Here is a 17283-nt window from a genome sequence, read left to right as displayed (position 1 = left end):
CACATTTTCCAGCTTTTATGACACAATTATGTTTTATTAAATATCCCCCAATGTACCAGACAATCAGCTCCTAACTGTCATTTTTCAAACAGCCTGTGGCAGTTAGGAAGCTGATTGGTTGGTTATTTATCACTCTTTATCCATCTCCACTTTATCTCTTGTTAAGGCTTAATACTTATATGACTAGTTAAGACTGCAACTCTATGGGGCTTGGGCAGCTGATGGGTTCAGAACTATCCTTGCCTGCAGTGTTCAATCTAAGGAGTCTATTTACTAAGCCTTGGATGGAGATAAAGTGGACGGAGATAAAGTACCAGCCAATCAGCTCCTAACTGCCATGTTACAGGCTGGGTTTGAAAAATGATAGGACCTGGTTGGCTGTCACTTTATCTCCATCCAATGCTTAGTAAATAGACCCCTAAGTAACTGTGGATTCAGCTGAAAGTGTCTCTGTCTCTGCTATGATTGCACTCCTCTAACTCTGCAAAGACTAGCGACTAGCGATGAGTGGTGTGTGGTACTGACCTGGAGCTATCACCATCTACACACACTAAAGAGGCTCTCCTTCCAAGCAGCCTGTTACAGCCTCCTCTTTACCCACTGCCCGTCAGTCTCAGTACAGGCACTGCCTCCTGTGCCACCTCTTTGTGGGAGGGAATCTGCATCACCACACTGCTCAAGCCCACAGTAGTACCAGTTCTCACAGCCGTTGGGACCCGCTGGTTTTACAGGAGACCCCAGAAGCGCAGCTCTTCATGCCACCGCTGCCCAGCACCAACTGCCACTCTCTTCCAACTGTCACTGTCCTTACCACCTGGCTGGTCATGTGACCTGCTCCTGTGCTCTTGAGCACTTGCCGAGGCTGCTGGGAAATATCTGCCTGTGTGATTACATATATGCACTGTAGAACTCTGCCCACTGTCAGATGTAATACCTTGCATAGCGGGGTACTACATCAGTGCTGTGAGGCAGTCATTCTTAATAGGCCATAATACATATACATATATAGGTGGACAGTTTGAAAACTACTTAGTGTAGAAAAGGTGGTCCATAGCAGCAATTCCATTTTTTCTTTTTTTTTAAGTAAGGTTGAAAAAAAAAAAAAGTTTGCAAATGGTTGCTACATGCAGCAACATTATTTCTTTTCATAAATGCCCTGCTTTCTATGGAAATCATTTAAAATAATGCCCCTCTGAAATTGGGCTTGTCAGCCGTTTATAAAACGACGATGATGTCCTTAAATATATTTGTTTGGGGGAAAAAAAGCTATTGGATGAATGCATTCCCTTCCCAGAAATTGCGGTAGAAATTGTACATTTGAAGCTTCTTTAGCAGTCATTAATTCTTATTTTCTAGGTTTACATAAAATTAATTTGGATTTTGAGGATCTGCCAACAAATAAGTCAGGACATAAAAACCCAACCAATCTGGGTACTGCAGTCAACAAAACATTCTGTAGGTAGATTTGATGCACTAGCTAGCTATTAATAAAATGCAGCAGTTGGATGGGAAGTAGCGGATCATAGAATGCAGCAGCTGAACTGGGAGAAGAAAGCTTCTTGCCAGACCACCACACTTTACTTCCAAAATAATGTTTTTAAATAAAACCAGTTGCTTTTTATAAAAAGTCATGCAGTCTCAGACATTGTAGTAGTGCCTGTTATACATAATGGGGGTCTTTCCGACATGATCGGTGCAGTGCATTTTCGTACAGCAGCCGATCAGATCGGAACTGATTGACAGGCAGAGGCGGTCGCTGGGCGGGGGGGGGGGGGGGGAATGGCGGTGTTTGGCTGCCATTTTGAGGGCGTGGGCCGGACCGTGTGCGCGCGCGTGGGGGGGCGGTCCGCAGCAGGTGCATGACGTCACACGCAGCCACTGCAGGTCGGGGAGCGACGAGTAGCTCTCGGCCAGCACGCTAAAGCTGCGCTGGCCGGGAGCTACTCCTAAAGTGCAAAAGCATCGCCGCTGGGTGATGCCTTTGCACTTCTGCAGGCGGCAGTGAAATACGGGGCGGGATAGCCCTGTGCTGGGCGTCCCCCCGCATGTCTATGATCATGATCGTAGCTGTGCTAAATTTAGCACAGCTACGATCAACTCAGAATGACCCCCTATATCCATAGGAGGGGAGGGGTGTGGTGAGGTGCTAAAGACTTAGTTGACAGGAGGGGAGGGAGAGTGTGACCTGACTCTGGAGAAGAGCACGGTGGACTGGAGACTGAACAGCCACTTTTAGTTGCCGTCATTCAGATGCCGCAGGGAGGAGAGAAGAGGGAGGGAGGTAGCCAACACCGGGGAAAACGGCGCTGCCAGTGCTGCTGCCTGTCATACAGTTTGATAAGTGCAGCAGCAGCTGGGTAGCAGAGTGGGGAGAGCGCCTCTCCAGCCCAGTGCCTCCCTGCTCTGCTGAGCAGGTTGCGTCGGCCTTGCTGATGTACACTGTCACTCTGTACTAATAATCTTTACTTGCAGTTGCAAAGGTGACTTATGCACTAATATTTTGTGTACTGTCACATTTGCATACTGTACACATCTAGGAGCTGTACCGAATGGATCTTTTTGCATAAGTACATGAGAAGATAATGTAAGGCAGTGGGGGCACACTGACCACCTCCATTGCTCCAGGTTCTGCCTTATGCGTCCCAGAGAATAAATAAGCAGGGAGCCAGGGGGCATGTGCAGTGGTCCTCCCCCCCCCCCCTGTCTGGGTACTGCTGGGGTGGTGGAAGTGAATGTGGAGGGTGAATGTGAATGTGATCTGCAGAAGGCAGAGCCCCTCCCACAGCAACCGGCACTTATGGGGAGAGACTTCCTCTTAAGTGCACCGTTACGTCCCCTCCTCTTGGCAGATTTACAGGGGGCACAGGCAGCCGCACTTTAGTCGATGACCCAGACTGGGACCCTCTAACAAGCCTGGATGCAGGTAATTAGTAACCTCCTCAACACCACCACCTCGGCGCCCCTGGAGACAACGTGCCTGGGTGCTACTGGGATTTGGAGTTGGTAGTAAATGTGAGCAGGGGGGTACCCACAACTATCTCGCCCTGGGCTCCTAGTATGAACTAATGCCACTGCTTTGTTCTGATGCAAATAAGGAGCTTTAGTATACAGCGCATGTGCAGAAGCAAATATACGCACTTCATGCATATCTCTGTCTGATTCTAAGTTGAAAGGATCTTTACTGAATCTCGCTTTGAGTGAAATGGTGGGTGGTCATGACACACTATCCCCTCCTTTAGGGGCATAGGGGGTCATTCCGAGTTGATCGCTAGCTGAATTTGTTTGCAGCGCAGCAATCAGGCTAAAAATTGGCAGTTCTGCGCATGCGTATGCGATGCAATGTGCACGCGTGGCCTATGGGCACAACGAACGATGTAGTTTTGCACAGGGTCTAGCGATGCAATTCAGTCGCACTGCTTGCCGCAGAGTGATTGACAGGAAGTGGGCGTTTCTGGGTGGCAACTGACCATTTTCAGGGAGTGTGCGGAAAAACACAAGCGTGCCAGTAAAAATGCAAGCGTGGCTGGGTGAACGCTGGGCGGGTTTGTGATGTCAAATCCGGAACTGAACAGTCTGAAGTGATCACAAGCGCTGAGTAGGTTTTGAGCTACTCTGAAACTACACGAAAAAAAATTGTAGCTGCTCTGCGATACAAGCGATCGCACTTCTGCTAAGCTAAAATACACTCCCAGTGGGCGGCAGCATAGCGTTTGCACGCCTGCTAAAACTAGTTAGCGATCGATCAACTCGGAATGACCCCCATTGTTCTTTGCATGTCCTCTCAAATGGTTAGCCAAGTCCCTCTGAGGTGGCTGGCCACACCTCCTATGGGGGCTGATCACACCCCTTAAGCTTGGACCACTACCTCTGTATTCCCTGGTGGGCCCTTTATGTCTGACACTGTGTGTAACTCCATTTTGTCTATTCTGGGACAATTACTGATCATTAAAGCCTGATCCATTCTAGCAATTATGCAATGCATCGGACCCAGTGATGTCCCCCTTGCATCAGACCATGCATTTACAGAGAATTATTGCAGATGAATTAGATTGATTGGAGAGTTTTAGGAGGAGCTAAGCAGGTATAAGAAAAAAGAATGGCACCCTGATGAATTATAGCGTGTACCTGCAGGCTTAGGGGGACATTTACTAAGCAGTGATAACAGCGGAGAAGTGAGCCAGTGGAGAAGTGCAAATGGCAACCAATCAGCACTGAAGTAACATCTATAATTTGCATACTATAAAATTATACAGAGCTGCTGATTGGTTGATGGGGCAACTTCTCCACTGGCTCACTTCTCCGCTCTTATAACTGCTTAGTAAAAGTCCCCCATATGTAACAATTAAAGAAATTAAAAATAATAAATTATATAATAAATATTTTTTTATATATACACTCTGCTTTGGCTCAGGAAATAAAATCTGCATCTGCGGATTACTGTAAAGCTGGGTACACACTACACGATGTGTGTATTAAGCAACATCAGCAGCAACGGGAGCCGGCATCATCAAGTGCTTACACACTTCTCAATTCTCATTCCGAGCTGATCGCTCGCTAGCAGTTTTTAGCAGCCGTGAAAACGCATTGTCTCCGCCCACTCGGAGTGTATTCTTGCTTTGCAGAAGTGCGAGCGCTTGTGCAGCAGAGCGCCTGCAAAATCTTTTTGAGGAAGACAAGACCAGCCCTGTAGTTACTCTTCGTGTGCGTTGATTCCAACGACGGAGGGATGGCTTTTGACGTCACACACCTGCCCAGGGGACGCCCAGCCACGCCTGCGTGTTTTCTGCCACGCCTGCTTTTTTCTAAGAACTCCCTGAAACCGGTCAGTTGCCACCCAGAAACGGCCACTTCATGTCAATCTTCCTGCGTTTGGCCTTGCAACAGGAATGTTTGTTACACTCTGTGCAAACCCACGATGCTCATTGTACCCGTACGATGGTGGTCATTCCGAGTTGATTGCTCGCTAGCTGTTTTTAGCAGCCGTGCAAACGCTATGCCGCCGCCCTCTAGGAGTGTATTATAGCTTAGCAGAAGTGCGAACGAAAGGATCGCACAGTGGATACAAAATCATTTTGTGCCGTTTCAGAGTAGCTTCAGACCTACTCAGCGCTTGCGATCACTTCAGACTGTTCAGTTCCGGATTTGACATCACAATCCCGCCCTGCGTTCGCCCAGCCACGCTTGCGTTTTTCCTGGCACGCCTGCGTTTTTTCGAACACTCCCTAAAAACGGTCAGTTGACACCCAGAAACGCCCACTTCATGTCAATCACTCTGCGGCAGCCAGTGCGACTGAAATGCATCGCTCGACCTTGTGTGAAACTACATCGGCCGTTGTAAAAGTACGTCACGCGTGCGCATTGCGCCGTATACGCATTCACAGAAGTGCCGTTTTTTTGCATCATCGCTGGGAAGTGGACATTTTCAGCTAGCGATCAACTCGGATGTGCCTGCGCATTGCGGTGCATACACATGCGCAGAAATGCCGATTTTTAGCCTGATCGCTGCGCTGCGAACAACGGCAGCTAGCGATCAATTTGGAATGACCCCCAAAGTCGGGAGCAATGATGGTGGCTATGCTGTATTTGGCAGCATAGCCCTCGCTAGCGATGGGTGTACTATGATATCCCGGCTGTCTGGATCCCGGCACCCAGCTTACAGCGCCGGGTTCCCGACCACCGGCATGCCGGCAGTGGGGCGAGTGCAAAAGAGCCCCTTGGGGGTATGGTGGCGCGCTGTGCACCACACTATTTATTCTCCATTCAGGGGTGTTGTGGACACCCCAAGAGGAAGAATAGTTGTTGGGATCCCAGCGCTAGTATGCTAAGCACCGGGATCCCGACAGCTGGGATATCGAATGCTTCCCGCTAGCGATGTCTAGTGATGTCACTGACTGTGCGAGCTTCCACCGCACTGTCAGCGACATTTTTGTCCCCCAGAGTCTGTTACTAAGTAATGGCTGTTAGTGTGACAATGGACACTAACTCTAAAGCTGGGTACTCACTAGACTATTCAGTAGTGAGTGGCGATGGGACTAAGATGCCTCGGACGTGCTGATCTACATTATTTTACATTCTTTGTGTAAAGGATTAATAATAGTTTTAAAATACAGAGAAATAGGCACCAACGCTCTGTAAATAAGCTCGGAGACAAAATAAATATATATATATATATATATATATATATATATATATATATAAATAAAACATCATTGAAATTATTTGCATTTTGAAAGGTGAAAATATTGTCAACAATAGTCTGTATACTTTGCATAATATAAGAAATTGGAAATGTGGTATTTCTCACCTGATTCATCCTGCTATTCCATTGTATTGCTGCATAGCCCCCCAAAAAAGAACATTAGGAATATACCTCATTAGACAGACAATATTTGTATTATCATATATCTCCTATTAAAGAGACATTAACCTTTATTACTTGATTTAGTTTATCTGTGCCTGGCACAGGGAAATATTTCTATATTGCAAAGAGAAAACTTATTGGAACCATCATTGAATGCACTACGAAATATAGGAACAACACAAAGAAAAGATAAGGAGATTGTATTACCTTTTGTCACCACATATAACAGTCAATACAAACAGACGAAAAAATAATATCCAAACATTGGTATTTGCTAACCAAAGATCCAGTAATAGGTTCAGTAATTCCGAAGAAACCAAAATTTATATATATATAAAGGCAAATAATGCCAAAAACAAGTTAGTAAAAAGCATCGTACCACCGAAAAGAGAAGGAAGAATTAGGACAAAAGGATTCCATAGATGCGGACTCTGTTTAATGTGTAAGAACCATCAGGGGCAAACAAGTAAAACACTCAAATATCAGTCAAGGTCAACAAAACAAGAGTATGAAATTGACCAGTTCATTACATGTAACAGTAGCAACTGTTTACTGTAGATCATAGAATGCAAGTGTGATTTACAATACATTGGCCGCACCTCGAAACCCCTCAAAGACATTATCCCAGCGGAGGGTTCTTTGTTACAGCCTTTGGCTAAATATGTTGATAGTATCCTTCAACCTATAGTCGTTAAGAGCAGTAACTATATTAAAGACACCAGTGATTTCTAACATCAATTGAATAGTCTTGAATTGAAACAAGCACATCTATTTTTGGCCACAATGGATGTAAGCTCGCTTTATGCTGTTATACTGCATAATGGCAGTCATTCTGAGTTGATCACACATACAACTTTTTATTGCTTGTGCGATCAACTTGACGACACCTATGGGGGAGTGTATTTTAGTATAGCAGGGCTGTGAACGCTTGTGCAGCCCTGCTATGCTAAAAAAGTTTCCTGCAAAACAAGACCAGGATCAGACTTACTTACCCTGTGTGACAGATCCAGCGACAAAGGTCCCGGGATTGACATCAGACATCCGCCCTCCAAACACCTGGACACGCCTGCGTTCGGATCTCCACACCCGTAAAATGGTGAGAATTCGCCCCGGAACGCCTCCTTGCTGTCAATCTTCTTGCGATCGCACTAGCGATTACTTTCTTCTCTCTTCTGGATATTGCCCGGCGACAGCTGTCGCTGGGCAACGACATGCATGCGCATTGTGGCCGTCGCGCATGCGCAGTTCTGACCCGTTCACACCACAGCGAAGAACCGCTGCGTGCAAATGGGTCGGAATGACCCCCAATGAGGGGTTGGAGACTTTGAGAGCTGCATTTGTACAACATCCTGTACCCAGTGTACCAACTGAGTATATCCTAGAGTTAACTGAGTTGGTCCTTAAATCTAATTATTTTATGTACAAAGATATGCTCTTTATGCAATTGTCAGGAACAGTGATGGGGTCTAATTTGGCCCCGTCGTATGCTAACCTGTATATGACATAGTACGAGTCCACCTATATTTTTCCAATGTATGGACATCAAATCCTCTTTTATCGACGCTTCATCAATGATGTCTTTTGTTATGGAAGGACACAGAGGAAGCATTTTTTTCGATGGTCACTGATTTGAATCGACTTGCGTGTCCCATTAAGTTTACATCTTCCACGGACATCAGTTTTTTAGATGTCACTATTAGCAAAACTGGGGTTTCCCTGGTTACTACCCTTTTTAGAAAACCTACTGACCGTAATCTTACTCTCCATGCCACTAGTCACCATCCCCCAGCATTGAAGTATCATTTACCTGTGTCCCAATACCTACGGGTCATGAGAATAAACTCCGAAAGCAGTAATATGGAAGTACAACTTGCTGAAGTCACATCACGTTTTTTAGAACCAGAGTCTTGTCTCGTTGCCTTGACAAGGCCAGAGACATTTTTGTTAAAGATGTGCACCGGAAATTTTTCGGGTTTTGTGTTTTGGTTTTGGGTTCGGTTCCGCGTCCGTGTTTTGGGTTCGAACGCGTTTTGGCAAAACCTCACCGAATTTTTTTTGTCGGATTCGGGTGTGTTTTGGATTCGGGTGTTTTTTTCAAAAAACCCTAAAAAACTGCTTAAATCATAGAATTTGGGGGTCATTTTGATCCCAAAGTATTATTAACCTCAATAACCATAATTTCCACTCATTTTCAGTCTATTCTGAACACCTCACACCTCACAATATTATTTTTAGTCCTAAAATTTGCACCGAGGTCGCTGGATGACTAAGTTCAGCGACCCAAGTGGCCGACACAAACACCTGGCCCATCTAGGAGTGGCACTGCAGTGTCACGCAGGATGGCCCTTCCAAAAAACACTCCCCAAACAGCACATGACGCAAAGAAAAAAAGAGGCGCAATGAGGTAGCTGTGTGACTAAGCTCAGCGACCCAAGTGGACGACACAAACACCTGGCCCATCTCGGAGTGGCACTGCAGTGTCAGGCAGGATGGCCCTTCCAAAAAATACTCCCCAAACAGCGCATGACGCAAAGAAGAAAAAAAAGAGGCGCAATGAGGTAGCTGTGTGAGTAAGCTAAGCGACCCTAGTGGCCGACACAAACACCTGGCCCATCTAGGAGTGGCACTGCAGTGTCACGCAGGCTGGCCCTTCCAAAAAACACTCCCCAAACAGCACATGACGCAAAGAAAAAAAGAGGCGCAATGAGGTAGCTGTGTGACTAAGCTCAGCGACCCAAGTGGCCGACACAAACACCTGGCCCATCTAGGAGTGGCACTGCAGTGTCAGGCAGGATGGCCCTTCCAAAAAATACTCCCCAAACAGCACATGACGCAAAGAAAAAAAGAGGCACAATGAGGTAGCTGTGTGAGTAAGCTAAGCGACCCTAGTGGCCGACACAAACACCTGGCCCATCTAGGAGTGGCACTGCAGTGTCACGCAGGCTGGCCCTTCCAAAAAACACTCCCCAAACAGCACATGACGCAAAGAAAAATGAAAGAAAAAAGAGGTGCAAGATGGAATTGTCCTTGGGCCCTCCCACCCACCCTTATGGTGTATAAACAGGACATGCACACTTTAACCAACCCATCATTTCAGTGACAGGGTCTGCCACACGACTGTGACTGAAATGACGGGTTGGTTTGGACCCCCACCAAAAAAGAAGCAATTAATCTCTCCTTGCACAAACTGGCTCTACAGAGGCAAGATGTCCACCTCATCATCATCCTCCGATATATCACCGTGTACATCCCCCTCCTCACAGATTATCAATTCGTCCCCACTGGAATCCACCATCTCAGCTCCCTGTGTACTTTGTGGAGGCAATTGCTGCTGGTGAATGTCTCCACGGAGGAATTGATTATAATTCATTTTAATGAACATCATCTTCTCCACATTTTCTGGATGTAACCTCGTACGCCGATTGCTGACAAGGTGAGCGGCGGCACTAAACACTCTTTCGGAGTACACACTTGTGGGAGGGCAACTTAGGTAGAATAAAGCCAGTTTGGGCAGGGGCCTCCAAATTGCCTCTTTTTCCTGCCAGTATAAGTACGGACTGTCTGACGTGCCTACTTGGATGCGGTCACTCATATAATCCTCCACCATTCTTTCAATGGGGAGAAAATCATATGCAGTGACAGTAGACGACATGTCCGTAATCGTTGTCAGTAGAGATGAGCGCCTGAAATTTTTCGGGTTTTGTGTTTTGGTTTTGGGTTCGGTTCCGCGGCCGTGTTTTGGGTTCGAACGCGTTTTGGCAAAACCTCACCGAATTATTTTTGTCGGATTCGGGTGTGTTTTGGATTCGGGTGTTTTTTTCAAAAAACCCTAAAAAACAGCTTAAATCATAGAATTTGGGGGTAATTTTGATCCCAAAGTATTATTAACCTCAAAAAACATAATTTACACTCATTTTCAGCCTATTCTGAACACATCACACCTCACAATATTATTTTTAGTCCTAAAATTTGCACCGAGGTCGCTGTGTGAGTAAGATAAGCGACCCTAGTGGCCGACACAAACACCGGGCCCATCTAGGAGTGGCACTGCAGTGTCACGCAGGATGTCCCTTCCAAAAAACCCTCCCCAAACAGCACATGACGCAAAGAAAAAAAGAGGCGCAATGAGATAGCTGTGTGAGTAAGATTAGCGACCCTAGTGGCCGACACAAACACCGGGCCCATCTAGGAGTGGCACTGCAGTGTCACGCAGGATGGCCCTTCCAAAAAACCCTCCCCAAACAGCACATGACGCAAAGAAAAAAAGAGGCGCAATGAGGTAGCTGTGTGAGTAAGATTAGCGACCCTAGTGGCCGACACAAACACCGGGCCCATCTAGGAGTGGCACTGCAGTGTCACGCAGGATGGCCCTTCCAAAAAACCCTCCCCAAACAGCACATGACGCAAAGAAAAAAAGAGGCGCAATGAGGTAGCTGACTGTGTGAGTAAGATTAGCGACCCTAGTGGCCGACACAAACACCGGGCACATCTAGGAGTGGCACTGCAGTGTCACGAAGGATGTCCCTTCCAAAAAACCCTCCCCAAACAGCACATGACGCAAAGAAAAAAAGAGGCGCAATGAGGTAGCTGTGTGAGTAAGATTAGCGACCCTAGTGGCCGACACAAACACCGGGCCCATCTAGGAGTGGCACTGCAGTGTCACGCAGGATGTCCCTTCCAAAAAACCCTCCCCAATCAGCACATGATGCAAAGAAAAAGAAAAGAAAAAAGAGGTGCAAGATGGAATTATCCTTGGGCCCTCCCACCCACCCTTATGTTGTATAAACAAAACAGGACATGCACACTTTAACCAACCCATCATTTCAGTGACAGGGTCTGCCACACGACTGTGACTGATATGACGGGTTGGTTTGGACCCCCCCCAAAAAAGAAGCAATTAATCTCTCCTTGCACAAACTGGCTCTACAGAGGCAAGATGTCCACCTCATCTTCACCCTCCGATATATCACCGTGTACATCCCCCTCCTCACAGATTATCAATTCGTCCCCACTGGAATCCACCATCTCAGCTCCCTGTGTACTTTGTGGAGGCAATTGCTGCTGGTCAATGTCTCCGCGGAGGAATTGATTATAATTCATTTTAATGAACATCATCTTCTCCACATTTTCTGGATGTAACCTCGTACGCCGATTGCTGACAAGGTGAGCGGCGGCACTAAACACTCTTTCGGAGTACACACTTGTGGGAGGGCAACTTAGGTAGAATAAAGCCAGTTTGTGCAAGGGCCTCCAAATTGCCTCTTTTTCCTGCCAGTATAAGTACGGACTGTGTGACGTGCCTACTTGGATGCGGTCACTCATATAATCCTCCACCATTCTATCAATGTTGAGAGAATCATATGCAGTGACAGTAGACGACATGTCCGTAATCGTTGTCAGGTCCTTCAGTCCGGACCAGATGTCAGCATCAGCAGTCGCTCCAGACTGCCCTGCATCACCGCCAGCGGGTGGGCTCGGAATTCTGAGCCTTTTCCTCGCACCCCCAGTTGCGGGAGAATGTGAAGGAGGAGATGTTGACAGGTCGCGTTCCGCTTGACTTGACAATTTTGTCACCAGCAGGTCTTTCAACCCCAGCAGACCTGTGTCTGCCGGAAAGAGAGATCCAAGGTAGGCTTTAAATCTAGGATCGAGCACGGTGGCCAAAATGTAGTGCTCTGATTTCAACAGATTGACCACCCGTGAATCCTTGTTAAGCGAATTAAGGGCTGCATCCACAAGTCCCACATGCCTAGCGGAATCGCTCCGTGTTAGCTCCTTCTTCAATGCCTCCAGCTTCTTCTGCAAAAGCCTGATGAGGGGAATGACCTGACTCAGGCTGGCAGTGTCTGAACTGACTTCACGTGTGGCAAGTTCAAAGGGCATCAGAACCTTGCACAACGTTGAAATCATTCTCCACTGCACTTGAGACAGGTGCATTCCATCTCCTATATCGTGCTCAATTGTATAGGCTTGAATGGCCTTTTGCTGCTCCTCCAACCTCTGAAGCATATAGAGGGTTGAATTCCACCTCGTTACCACTTCTTGCTTCAGATGATGGCAGGGCAGGTTCAGTAGTTTTTGGTGGTGCTCCAGTCTTCTGTACGTGGTGCCTGTACGCCGAAAGTGTCCCGCAATTTTTCTGGCCACCGACAGCATCTCTTGCACGCCCCTGTCGTTTTTTAAAAAATTCTGCACCACCAAATTCAAGGTATGTGCAAAACATGGGACGTGCTGGAATTTGCCCATATTTAATGCACACACAATATTGCTGGCGTTGTCCGATGCCACAAATCCACAGGAGAGTCCAATTGGGGTAAGCCATTCCGCGATGATCTTCCTCAGTTGCCGTAAGAGGTTTTCAGCTGTGTGCGTATTCTGGAAAGCGGTGATACAAAGCGTAGCCTGCCTAGGAAAGAGTTGGCGTTTGCGAGATGCTGCTACTGGTGCCGCCGCTGCTGTTCTTGCGGCGGGAGTCCATACATCTACCCAGTGGGCTGTCACAGTCATATAGTCCTGACCCTGCCCTGCTCCACTTGTCCACATGTCCGTGGTTAAGTGGACATTGGGTACAACTGCATTTTTTAGGACACTGGTGAGTCTTTTTCTGACGTCCGTGTACATTCTCGGTATCGCCTGCCTAGAGAAGTGGAACCTAGATGGTATTTGGTAACGGGGGCACACTGCCTCAATAAATTGTCTAGTTCCCTGTGAACTAACGGCGGATACCGGACGCACGTCTAACACCAACATAGTTGTCAAGGACTCAGTTATCCGCTTTGCAGTAGGATGACTGCTGTGATATTTCATCTTCCTCGCAAAGGACTGTTGAACAGTCAATTGCTTACTGGAAGTAGTACAAGTGGGCTTACGACTTCCCCTCTGGGATGACCATCGACTCCCAGCGGCAACAACAGCAGCGCCAGCAGCAGTAGGCGTTACACGCAAGGATGCATCGGAGGAATCCCAGGCAGGAAAGGACTCGTCAGACTTGCCAGTGACATGGCCTGCAGGACTATTGGCATTCCTGGGGAAGGAGGAAATTGACACTGAGGGAGTTGGTGGGGTGGTTTGCGTGAGCTTGGTTACAAGAGGAAGGGATTTACTGGTCAGTGGACTGCTTCCGCTGTCACCCAAAGTTTTTGAACTTGTCACTGACTTATTATGAATGCGCTGCAGGTGACGTATAAGGGAGGATGTTCCGAGGTGGTTAACGTCCTTACCCCTACTTATTACAGCTTGACAAAGGGAACACACGGCTTGACACCTGTTGTCCGCATTTCTGGTGAAATACCTCCACACCGAAGAGCTGATTTTTTTGGTATTTTCACCTGGCATGTCAACGGCCATATTCCTCCCACGGACAACAGGTGTCTCCCCGGGTGCCTGACTTAAACAAACCACCTCACCATCAGAATCCTCCTGGTCAATTTCCTCCCCAGCGCCAGCAACACCCATATCCTCCTCATCCTGGTGTACTTCAACACTGACATCTTCAATCTGACTATCAGGAACTGGACTGCGGGTGCTCCTTCCAGCACTTGCAGGGGGCATGCAAATAGTGGAAGGCGCATGCTCTTCACGTCCAGTGTTGGGAAGGTCAGGCATCGCAAACGACACAATTGGACTCTCCTTGTGGATTTGGGATTTCAAAGAACGCACAGTTCTTTGCGGTGCTTTTGCCAGCTTGAGTCTTTTCAGTTTTCTAGCGAGAGGCTGAGTGCTTCCATCCTCATGTGAAGCTGAACCACTAGCCATGAACATAGGCCAGGGCCTCAGCCGTTCCTTGCCACTCCGTGTGGTAAATGGCATATTGGCAAGTTTACGCTTCTCCTCCGACAATTTTATTTTAGGTTTTGGAGTCCTTTTTTTTCTGATATTTGGTGTTTTGGATTTGACATGCTCTGTACTATGACATTGGGCATCGGCCTTGGCAGACGACGTTGCTGGCATTTCATCGTCTCGGCCATGACTAGTGGCAGCAGCTTCAGCACGAGGTGGAAGTGGATCTTGATCTTTCCCTAATTTTGGAACCTCAACTTTTTTGTTCTCCATATTTTATAGGCAGAACTAAAAGGCACCTCAGGTAAACAATGGAGATGGATGGATTGGATAGTTTACTAGTATACAATTATGGACGGACTGCCACGGTTAGGTGGTATAAAAAAACCACGGTTAGGTGGTATATATTATAATAATAATACAATTATGGATGGACGGACTGCCTGCCGACTGCCGACACAGAGGTAGCCACAGCCGTGAACTACCGCACTGTACACTGGTTGATAAAGAGATAGTAGTATACTCGTAACAACTAGTATGACACTATGACGACGGTATAAAGAATGCAAAAAAAACCACGGTTAGGTGGTATATATTATAATAATAATACAATTATGGATGGACGGACTGCCTGCCGACTGCCGACACAGAGGTAGCCACAGCCGTGAACTACCGCACTGTACACTGGTTGATAAAGAGATAGTAGTATACTCGTAACAATTAGGATGACACTATGACGGTATAAAGAATGAAAAAAAAACCACGGTTAGGTGGTAGGTATATAATAATAAATAATACAATTCTGGTCGGACGGACTGCCTGCCGTGTGCCGACACAGAGGTAGCCACAGCCGTGAACTACCGCACTGTACACTGGTTGATAAAGAGATAGTAGTATACTCGTAACAACTAGTATGACACTATGACGACGGTATAAAGAATGCAAAAAAAACCACGGTTAGGTGGTATATATTATAATAATAATACAATTATGGATGGACGGACTGCCTGCCGACTGCCGACACAGAGGTAGCCACAGCCGTGAACTACCGCACTGTACACTGGTTGATAAAGAGATAGTAGTATACTCGTAACAACTAGTATGACACTATGACGACGGTATAAAGAATGGAAAAAAAACCACGGTTAGGTGGTATATATTATAATAATAATACAATTATGGATGGACGGACTGCCTGCCGACTGCCGACACAGAGGTAGCCACAGCCGTGAACTACCGCACTGTACACTGGTTGATAAAGAGATAGTAGTATACTCGTAACAATTAGGATGACACTATGACGGTATAAAGAATGAAAAAAAAACCACGGTTAGGTGGTAGGTATATAATAATAAATAATACAATTCTGGTCGGACGGACTGCCTGCCGTGTGCCGACACAGAGGTAGCCACAGCCGTGAACTACCGCACTGTACACTGGTTGATAAAGAGATAGTAGTATACTCGTAACAATTAGGATGACACTATGACGGTATAAAGAATGAAAAAAAAACCACGGTTAGGTGGTAGGTATATAATAATAAATAATACAATTCTGGTCGGACGGACTGCCTGCCGTGTGCCGACACAGAGGTAGCCACAGCCGTGAACTACCGCACTGTACACTGGTTGATAAAGAGATAGTAGTATACTCGTAACAATTAGGATGACACTATGACGGTATAAAGAATGAAAAAAAAACCACGGTTAGGTGGTAGGTATATAATAATAAATAATACAATTCTGGTCGGACGGACTGCCTGCCGTGTGCCGACACAGAGGTAGCCACAGCCGTGAACTACCGCACTGTACACTGGTTGATAAAGAGATAGTAGTATACTCGTAACAATTAGGATGACACTATGACGGTATAAAGAATGAAAAAAAAACCACGGTTAGGTGGTAGGTATATAATAATAAATAATACAATTCTGGTCGGACGGACTGCCTGCCGTGTGCCGACACAGAGGTAGCCACAGCCGTGAACTACCGCACTGTACACTGGTTGATAAAGAGATAGTAGTATACTCGTAACAATTAGGATGACACTATGACGGTATAAAGAATGAAAAAAAAAACACGGTTAGGTGGTAGGTATATAATAATAAATAATACAATTCTGGTCGGACGGACTGCCTGCCGTGTGCCGACACAGAGGTAGCCACAGCCGTGAACTACCGCACTGTACACTGGTTGATAAAGAGATAGTAGTATACTCGTAACAATTAGGATGACACTATGACGGTATAAAGAATGAAAAAAAAACCACGGTTAGGTGGTAGGTATATAATAATAAATAATACAATTCTGGTCGGACGGACTGCCTGCCGTGTGCCGACACAGAGGTAGCCACAGCCGTGAACTACCGCACTGTACACTGGTTGATAAAGAGATAGTAGTATACTCGTAACAATTAGGATGACACTATGACGGTATAAAGAATGAAAAAAAAACCACGGTTAGGTGGTAGGTATATAATAATAAATAATACAATTCTGGTCGGACGGACTGCCTGCCGTGTGCCGACACAGAGGTAGCCACAGCCGTGAACTACCGCACTGTACACTGGTTGATAAAGAGATAGTAGTATACTCGTAACAATTAGGATGACACTATGACGGTATAAAGAATGAAAAAAAAACCACGGTTAGGTGGTAGGTATATAATAATAAATAATACAATTCTGGTCGGACGGACTGCCTGCCGTGTGCCGACACAGAGGTAGCCACAGCCGTGAACTACCGCACTGTACACTGGTTGATAAAGAGATAGTAGTATACTCGTAACAATTAGGATGACACTATGACGGTATAAAGAATGAAAAAAAAACCACGGTTAGGTGGTAGGTATATAATAATAAATAATACAATTCTGGTCGGACGGACTGCCTGCCGTGTGCCGACACAGAGGTAGCCACAGCCGTGAACTACCGCACTGTACACTGGTTGATAAAGAGATAGTAGTATACTCGTAACAATTAGGATGACACTATGACGGTATAAAGAATGAAAAAAAAACCACGGTTAGGTGGTAGGTATATAATAATAAATAATACAATTCTGGTCGGACGGACTGCCTGCCGTGTGCCGACACAGAGGTAGCCACAGCCGTGAACTACCGCACTGTACACTGGTTGATAAAGAG

The 17283-nt window shown here is 46.4% G+C and overlaps 1 protein-coding gene across 6 annotated transcripts in view; it reads right to left on the bottom strand.

The window, feature by feature from the left end:
- CLNK (cytokine dependent hematopoietic cell linker) overlaps positions 1–17283 on the bottom strand; it is a 411995-nt gene that overhangs the window by 366277 nt on the left and 28435 nt on the right. Inside the window, exon 1 of one of the 6 annotated variants that reach the window (XM_063923041.1) lies at positions 526–802. The exons of the other annotated variants lie outside the window; for them this stretch is intronic. The gene's annotated coding sequence lies outside the window, so the exon portion shown is untranslated. Of the gene's footprint in view, positions 1–525; positions 803–17283 lie in introns of those variants that run through there. 6 annotated transcript variants of the gene reach the window in all.

The sequence above is a fragment of the Pseudophryne corroboree genome, chromosome 1 (assembly GCF_028390025.1).
Source record: "Pseudophryne corroboree isolate aPseCor3 chromosome 1, aPseCor3.hap2, whole genome shotgun sequence".
NCBI classification, from domain to species: domain Eukaryota; kingdom Metazoa; phylum Chordata; class Amphibia; order Anura; family Myobatrachidae; genus Pseudophryne; species Pseudophryne corroboree.
The sequence above is the reverse complement of the archived record's forward strand: the minus strand, read 5'-3'. Positions and strand labels throughout refer to the sequence as shown.